The sequence below is a fragment of the Solanum lycopersicum genome, chromosome 8 (assembly GCF_036512215.1).
Source record: "Solanum lycopersicum chromosome 8, SLM_r2.1".
Taxonomy (NCBI): Eukaryota; Viridiplantae; Streptophyta; class Magnoliopsida; order Solanales; family Solanaceae; genus Solanum; species Solanum lycopersicum.
The window spans coordinates 17,143,003-17,152,583 of record NC_090807.1 but is presented as its reverse complement, the minus strand read 5'-3'; positions in this window follow the sequence as shown (position 1 = coordinate 17,152,583).

The following is a 9,581-nucleotide window of genomic DNA, read 5'->3' as shown; positions in this document are numbered from 1 at the left end:
AATCCCTTATCATCCTGGTGTCGGAACATGACACTCCGATCCCCTAAAGATTCATTCTCTTTATTATCCTGGTGTCGGAACGTGACACTCCGATCCCCTACTACTACGTGTCGGTTCGTGACACCCGATCCCTTAATACTACGTGTCGGTTCGTGACACCCGATCCCTTAATACTACGTGTCGGTTCGTGACACCCGATCCACTAATTCCTGGTGTCGGTACGTGACACTCCGATCCCCTAATTCTACGTGTCGGTTCATGACACCCGATCCCCTACTCTCATTCTTTTAATTCATCAAGCCTTCTTTTATACAAAGGCATCATCATTAACAAAGAGGATTTAAGGTTAAAGATTCACAGCCTCATCTTTCCAATCCATTACAATTACATAATCGTATCATGCAAGCACACAATTAAGCATATAGAAGACTTTACAATACTACCCAATACATATCATTTGCTATTAAGAGTTTACTATGAAATAGCATAAACCATAACCTACCTCCACCAAAGAATCGTGATCAAGCAATCTACTTCTCCAATGCTTTGCTTTCCTCTTCGTTTCTCCCTCTCTCGTTCGTTCTCCCCTCTTCTCTCTGTTCTTTCTATTTTTCCTTATTCAAAATCTTTTTCTTTTACCCTAATTATCATCTAATTAAGTATCAAAAATGATAAAAGTAACCCACTATTTATTTCAAGGTTATCTCCTTTAACCCCAAAGTAAATAAGTTGTTAAACTTACCCCCTAATTTCATACAGTTTGTCATAAATAGTCCAAAACGCCCCTTAAAAACTTTAGCAGAAATCTAACCCAGGTGGAATTACGCCACTCGTGGCGGCCCGTCGTGCCTGCGTCAATCCGTCCTACAGTGTCGTCACAGAGTTTAGAGACTCAATTTCATTTAAGAGCTTTGTGACGGTCCGTCGTGCCTACGACAGTCCGTGCTGCCATGTCGTCGCGAAGTTCAGAGAGTTGTTTCCCCGTACCCAAATATCAGAGTTTAAGTATTTTGGAACGAGACCCCCTCGACGGTTCGTCGTGTCCATGACAGTTCGTCGTGGGATCCGTTGACCCAGACAGCTATTACTAGAAATAGACTCTACTGCTCAAAACGACTAAACAGGTCGTTACAATAGATACCAATTTACCCATCGTTCGTCCTCGAACGATCACAAGAAGAAAAACAAGAACGAAAAGGAGTACCTTAATCTGTAAACAGGTGTGGGTATCTTTCTTGCATATCGTCCTCCTTCTCCCAAGTGGACTCTTCAACTGGTCGATTCTTCCATTGAACTTTTATAGATGCAATCTCTCTTGACCTCAACCTGCGGACTTCTCTATCTAAAATAGCAACATGCTCCTCCTCATAAGACAAATTCTCATCAAGAAGAACTGAATCCCAATGAATGATGTAGTTTCTATCCCCATGGTATCTTTTCAACATAGACACATGAAATACCGGGTGCACTCCTTACAGTCCTGGGGGCAAGGCTAATTCATAAGCTACCTCCCCCACGCGCTTTAGAACTTCAAATGTACCAATATACCTCGGACTAAGCTTACCTCGCTTACCAAACCGCATCACCCCTTTCATGGGCGAAACCTTCAGCAAGACTTGCTCTCCCTCCATAAACTCTAAGTCTCTAACCTTTCGATCTGCATATTCTTTCTGCCTACTTTGAGCCGCTAGAAGCTTTTCCTGAATGCATTTCACTTTATCTAACGATTCCCTCAGAAGGTTAGTACCCCAAGGTCTAACCTCAAATGCATCAAACCACCCAATGGGAGACCTACATCTTCTCCCATACAGTGCCTCAAATGGGGCCATGTCAATACTTGAGTGATAGATATTGTTGTATGAGAACTCTGCTAAGGGTAAGAAGTTATCCCAATGACTACCAAATTCTATCACACATGTACGAAGCATATCCTCCAAAACCTGAATCGTTCGCTCAGACTGACCATCGGTCTGAGGGTGAAATGCAGTACTAAGATCCAACCTAGTACCTAATTCAGCATGCAATGTTCTCCAAAACTTAGACGTAAACTGCGTACCTCTATCTGATATGATGGAAAGTGGAACTCCATGCAATCGAACAATTTCTGAGATGTAAAGTTTGGCTAACTTCTCTGCATTGTAAGTCACCTTGACCGGAATGAAATGAGCAGACTTAGTTAATCTGTCAACGATTACCCAAATGGAGTCATACTTACCCATTGTCTTTGGAAGACCAACCACGAAGTCCATTGCAATTCTCTCCCACTTCCATTCAGGAATGGGCATTCTCTGAAGGGTCCCTCCAGGCCTCCTGTGTTCATACTTTACCTGCTGACAATTCGGGCATTGAGCAACAAAATCAACAATGTCACGCTTCATCCTACTCTACCAAAAATGTTGCTTTAGGTCACGATACATCTTGGTTGCACCAGGATGTATAGAATACCTTGAACTATGAGCCTCTGTAAGAATAGTGTGAATCAAATCATCGACGCGGGGTACACATACCCTTCCCATAATTCTCAAAACATCTTCCTCATTGATTTTTGCTTCTTTAGCCCCTCCTCGCAACACCTTATCTCGGATCCGGATCACTTTCTCATCTGTAAACTGCTTTCCCTTAATTTTGTCAAGAAAGGAAGATCTTGCCTCCACACAGGCCATAAATCCTCTCTTCTCTAGTACTTCCAGCCTCATAAAGTCATTAGCCAGAGTCTGCACCTCTCTAGCCAATGGGCCTCTTGAAACCTGCATGTGAGCTTGACTTCCCATGCTCCCTGCCTTTCTACTTAAAGCGTCTGCCACAACATTAGCTTTTCCCGGATGATACAAGATAGTGATATCATAGTCCTTCAATAGCTCCATCCACCTCCTCTGTCTTAAATTTAAATCTTTCTGAGTAAAGACATACTGTAAACTACTATGATCCGTATAAACTTCACACTTAACCTCATATAGGTAATGTCTCCATTGCTTTAATGCAAACACTACTGCCGCTAACTCCAAATCATGGGTCAGATAATTAAGTTCGTACACCTTTAATTGCCTCGAAGCATAAGCAATTACATTCTTCTCTTGCATTAGCACTGCACCCAAACCAGAATAAGATGCATCACAATAAACAATGAAATTCCTACTTTCCACTGGCAGGGTAAGAATTGGTGCGGTAGTCAACAAAGTTTTGAGCTTCTGAAAGCTTTCTTCACACTCGTACGACCATACAAATGGAACACTCTGCTTAGTCAAGTTTGTCAATTGGGAAGCAACAGAAGAAAATCCCTTGACAAATCGACGGTAGTAGCTAGCTAAACCAACACAGCTCCTTACCTCTGTAACGTTAGTAGGTCTAACCAGACTCTTCACTGCTTCGATCTTAGAAGGATCCACCATCACTCCATCCTTAGAAACCACATGCCCCAAGAAGGACACTGAATCTAACCAAAACTCACACTTGGAGAATTTGGCATAAAGCTTTTTCTCCCTCAACATTTCCAATACAATTCTCAAGTGATCCTCATGTTCTTTCCTGCTCTTCGAGTATACCAGTATATCATCAATGAATACAATGACAAAGAGATCCAGATAGGGCTTAAAAATTCCGTTCATCAAGCTCATGAAAGCAGCAGGGGCATTCGTAAGCCCAAAAGACATTACTAAGAACTCATAAGGCCCATACCTGGTCCGAAAAGCAGTCTTGGGCACATCCATTGCCCGTATTTTCAATTGATGATAACCAGATCTCAAATCAATTTTTGAGAAGGTACAAGCACCTTGTAACTGATCGAACAAATCATCGATGCGAGGAAGAGGATACTTGTTCTTAACAGTTACTTTATTTAGTTGCCTGTAGTCTATGCACATCCGAAAACTCTCATCCTTCTTCTTTACAAACAAAACAGGAGCACTCCAAGGGGATGCACTTGGTCTAATGAAGCCTTTTCTTAACAACTCTTGAAGTTGGGCCTTTAACTCTCTTAACTCAGCGGGAGCCATTCTATAAGGGGGTATGGAAATGGGGCGAGTACCCGGCTCCAGATTAATACAGAAATCAATATCTCTATCCGGTGGCATACCAGGAAGGTCTGCAGGAAACACATCCAGAAACTCACGGACTATCAAAACAGACTCAATTGAGGGTACTTGGGTAGTATCATCCCTGAGGTGTGTCAAGAAAGCTAAACACCCTTTAATAACCATTCTCTTATCACGAAGAAAGGAGATGATACGAACTGGAGTGGAAGTGTAATCACCCTCCCATACTAACGGATCTGTCCCAGGCTTGGCCAACGTTACAGTTTTAGCATTACAATCTAAGATTGCAAAATTTAGAGAAAGCCAAGTCATACCCAGAATTACATCGAAGTCAACAATTTCTAGGATAACCAAGTCTACATGATTATTGCTCCCCACAAAAGTCACAAGGAAAGACCTATACACCTTTTCGACTATCACAGACTCACCCACCGGAGTAGAAACACGGATAGGCATGTCAAGCAAATCACAATGTAAATTAAGACCAGTAGCAAATGAGGAAGATACATATGAAAATGTGGAGCCCGGATCAAATAATACAGAAGCCATGCAATCACAAACCAAAAGATTACCTGTGATAACAACATCAGATGTCTCTGCTTCAGACCTCCTAGGGAAAGCATAACAATGGCCCTATCACCTGTCTGTCTGTTGCCCCTACCATGTTGCGCTGCAGTAGTTCCAGGTTTCCCGCCACCCCGGTTGATTTGGTGACCACCATTACCTTGGCCACCCCGTCCTCCAGAATAGCGACCTCTTCCATGACCACCTCTACCTCTGACTATTGGGGGTCTGTAACTCTGTTTTGGACAATACCTCCTAATATGTCCACTCTCCCCACATTCATAACACTCTCTGGATTCAAGCATAGGTCTCTGTGAGAATGACGAAGTCTGGGGGTAACCTCCAAACTCAGAGGGATGTTGGTTGGTCTGCGATGGACCCCCAGCTACAGCCTGCAGTGAAAAGACTGGATAGGTCGGGCTGGGTAACCTCCTGAATCCTTCCCTCTGGAGTAAGAACCATTAAACTCACCTCGTTTACGAAACTTCTTAGATGTCGATGCCATGGTGAAGTCGTCTGGCTTCACTCCCTCCACTTCTATCAAAAAATCTACCACCTCCTGAAAGGATTTTGCTGCTGCAGCTACCTATAAGGCTGAAATTCGCAAATCTGACCTTAACCCTTTCACGAAACGGAGAATCCGCTCTTGTGGACTGAAGCAAAGCTGGGTGGCATATCTGGATAGTGCATGAAACTTAGCCTCATAAGAAGTAACCGACATTCTGCCTTGCTCTAGGCTCAGGAACTCATCTCTCCTCCTGTCCCTCAAAGTCCGGGGTATATACTTTTCCATAAACAAGCTAGAGAATGATGCCCAAGTCATAGGTGGTGACTGTGCTGGTTGACACTCAACATACGATCACCACCACATTTTGGCATTTCCCTGAAACTGATAGGTTACAAACTCAACACCGAATCGTTCCACTATGCCCATCTTATGTAGCAGCTCATGACAATCAACCAGAAAATCATAGGCATCCTCAGATTCAGCACCCTTGAAAACTGGAGGTTTCAACTTCAAGAACGTGAAAAGTGCATGTTGATCACTTGTCATTATAGGCCCTGTAGTCAACCGAGGAAACGTGCCTATTTCCAATGAGGCATCCATGCGGTGAGCCACAGCAGCTGCATGTTGTACTCCCGGAACCTGAGGTGCTGGTGCAGAAAACACTGGAGGAGTCTGGCCTTGATCAGATAACCCGCTAAGATAAGCAAGAACCTGATTAATCATCTCTGGGGTAGGTTGGGGTGGTAATTCCTCATTCTGCACTTGTTCATTCTCCCCTTCCTCACCCTCTCTTAATACTTCCTTAGTTGGTGGAGGAGTCACCGCCCAAGTACTAGTTGGGCCGGGTGCTTGTCCTCTTCCTCTAGAGGACGTCCTCCCGCGACCTCTACCACGGCCTCTTGCCACTGCTCCTCTTTGAGCTACAGCCTCAGTGGCTAGTTCAGACGCATCTTGTCTTGCCGGTGTTGGTGTTGGCGCAGTTGTTGCTCTAGGTCTAACCATCTGCGAAATAGAGTGAAGATGGTCAGATACCAATTTGTATCACCTAGATACCAATTGGATCCAAGTAATAGCACGAAAGAAAGAAAGAATGAAATTTTCCTAAAGTCTTATAGCCTCTCAAAGAAAAGTAAAGGCGTCTCCCTACCGTTCCCCAAGACTCTACTAGACTCGTTCTTGTGTGATGAGACCAACGAACCTAATGCTCTGATACCAAGTTTGTCACGACCCAAAACGAGTCGCGAGTGGCACCCACACTTACCCTCCTATGTGAGCGAACCAACCAATCTAAACCCCAACATTTCAACCATAAGAAACAAAATAAGATGCGGAAGACTTAAAACTCATTAACGAAATCAATTAATAACTTCTAAAATTTATCAATTACTATCCCCAAAATCTGGAAGTCATCACCAAAAGAACATTCTATCCTCAAATTACTAAGTCTAAGAGTATGTAGTAAGCTAAAATAAGTAAACAAATGGTTCATGTCCGAACTTCAAGGACATCAAGACATGAATGAGAGAGAATCCAGTCCGAGCATGGAACAATAGCTCACCCTGAAATTTGACGTGATGAAGACTGGCTAGAGTTGAGGACGAGTTGAAGACGGTGGCACGTTTGCTGCACTCCACAAATAACAAAGAAGAAAATTACAAGTAGGGGTCAGTAGAAGGCACAAGTACTGAGTAGGTATCATCGGCCAACTCAAAATAGAAAGCAACATATATCAGATAATAACATAAAATCAACCATAATACTTAACAGGTGACAACAACAAGTACAAGAATCATTGATAATAACGCCAAGTACACCCATGAGGACTCAAGCCTCCACACCATACTCATGTGGGAAATAGGTTCTTTGAATTTAATTACATTCACATAATTCCAGATTCAATCCCTTATCATCCTGGTGTCGGAACGTGACACTCCGATCCCCCAACGATTCATTCTCTTTATTATCCTGGTGTCGCAACGTGACACTCGGATCCCCTACTACTACGTGTCGGTTCGTGACACCCGATCCCTTAATTCTACGTGTCGGTTCGTGCACTCGATCCACTAATTCCTGGTGTCGGTACATGACACTCTGATCCCCTAATTCTACGTGTCGGTTCGTGACACCCGATCCCCTACTCTCATTCTTTTAATTCATCAAGCCTTCTTTTATACCAAGGCATCATCATTAACAAAGGGGAATTAAGGTTAAAGATTCACAGCCTCATCTTTCCAATCCATTACAATTACATAATCACATCATGCAAGCACACAATTAAGCATATAGAAGACTTTATAATACTACCCAATACATATCATTCGCTATTAAGAGTTTACGATGAAATAGCATAAACCATAACCTACCTCCACCGAAGAATCGTGATCAAGCAATCTACTTCTCCAATGCTTTGCTTTCCTCTTCGTTTCTCCCTCTCTCGTTCGTTCTCCCCTCTTCTCTCTGTTCTTTCAATTTTTCCTTATTCAAACTCTTTTTCTTTTACCCTAATTATCATCTAATTAAGTATCAAAGATGATAAAAGTAACCCACTATTTATTTCAAGGTTATCTCCATTAACCCCCAAGTAAATAATTTGTTAAAATTACCCCCTAATTTCATACAGTTTGTCATAAATAGTCCAAAACGCCCCTTAAAAACTTTAGCAGAAATCCGACCCAGGTGGAATTACGCCACTCGTGACGGCTCGTCGTACCTGCGACGGTCTGTCCTGCAGTGTCATCACAGAGTTCAGAGACTCAATTTCATTTAAGAGCTCCGTGATGGTGCGTCGTGCCTACGACGGTCCGTGCTGCCATGTCGTCGTGAAGTTCAGAGAGTTGTTTCCCCGTACCCAAATATCAGAGTTTAAGTATTTTGGAACGAGACCCCCTCGACGGTCCGTCGTGGGATTCGTCGACCCAGACAGCTATTAACAGAAATAGACTCTACTACTCAAAACGACTAAACAGGTCGTTACAATTAAACTAATTAAACTTAGAAATTTGTTAAGTTATTTGGTAAGTTAAACTTGTTACAATAGTATAAGAAATTAAGTTAAAAATAAACTAGTTAGAATTAGAAAGTTGTTAAGTTGGTTAATAAGTTACATTGGTTATTATAGTGTTGGAATCAAGTCAAAACTAAACTAATTAGACTTAAAAATTTGTTAAGTTGGTTAATAAGTTAAAGTTGTGACTGTAGTGTTTGAATTAAGTTAAAACTAAACTAATTAGATTTAGAAATTTGATAAGTTGGTTAATAAGTTAAACTTGTTACTATAGTATTAGAATTCAATTAAAACTAGACTAATTAGACTTAGAAATTTGTTATGTTGGTTAATAAGTTAAATTTGTGACTATCGTGTTAGTATTAAAGTAAAACTAAACTAATTAAACTTAGAAATTTGTTAAGTTGTTTGGTAAGTTAAACTTGTTACTAAAGTATAAGAAATGAAGTTAAAAATAAACTATTTAGACTTAGAAAGTTGTTAAGTTGGTTAATAAGTTACATTGGTTACTATAGTGTTGAAATTAAGTCAAAACTAGACTAATTAGACTTAAAAATTTGTTAAGTTGGTTAATAAGTTAAATTTGTGACTGTAGTGTTTGAATTAAGTTAAAACTAAACTAATTAGATTTAAAAATTTGTTAAGTTGGTTAATAAGTTAAACTTGTTACTATAGTATTAGAATTTAGTTAAAACTAGACTAATTAGACTTAGGAATTTGTTAAGTTGATTAATAAGTTAAATTTGTGACTATCGTGTTAGTATTAAGGTATAATTAAACTAATTAAACATAGAAATTTGTTAAGTTGTTTGGTAAGTTAAACTTGTTACTACAGTATAAGAAATTAAGTTAAAAATAAACTAGTTAGACTTAGAAAGTTTTTAAGTTGGTTAATAAGTTACATTGGTTACTATAGTGTTGGAATTAAGTCATAACTAAACTAATTAGACTTAATTTTTTTTTAAGTTGGTTAATAAGTAAAATTTGTGACTATAGTGTTTTAATTAAGTTAAAACTAAACTAATTAGATTTAGAAATTTGTTAAGTTGGTTAATAAGTTAAACTTGTTACTATAGTATTAGAATTTAGTTAAAACTAGACTAATTAGACTTAGAAATTTGTTAAGTTGGTTAATAAGTTAAATTTGTGACTATCGTGTTAGTATTAAGGTAAAATTAAACTAATTAAACTTAGAAATTTGTTAAGTTGTTTGGTAAATTAAACATGTTACTATAGTATAAGAAATTAAGTTAAAAATAAACTAGTTAGACTTAGAAAGTTGTTAAGTTGGTTAATAAGTTACATTGGTTACTATAGGGATGGAATTAAGTCAAAACTAAACTAATTAGACTTAAAAATTTGTTAAGTTGGTTAGTAAGTTAAATTTGTGACTATAGTGTTAGAATTAAGTTAAAACTAAACTAATTAGATTTAGAAATTTGTTAAGTTGGTAAATAAGTTAAACTTGTTACTA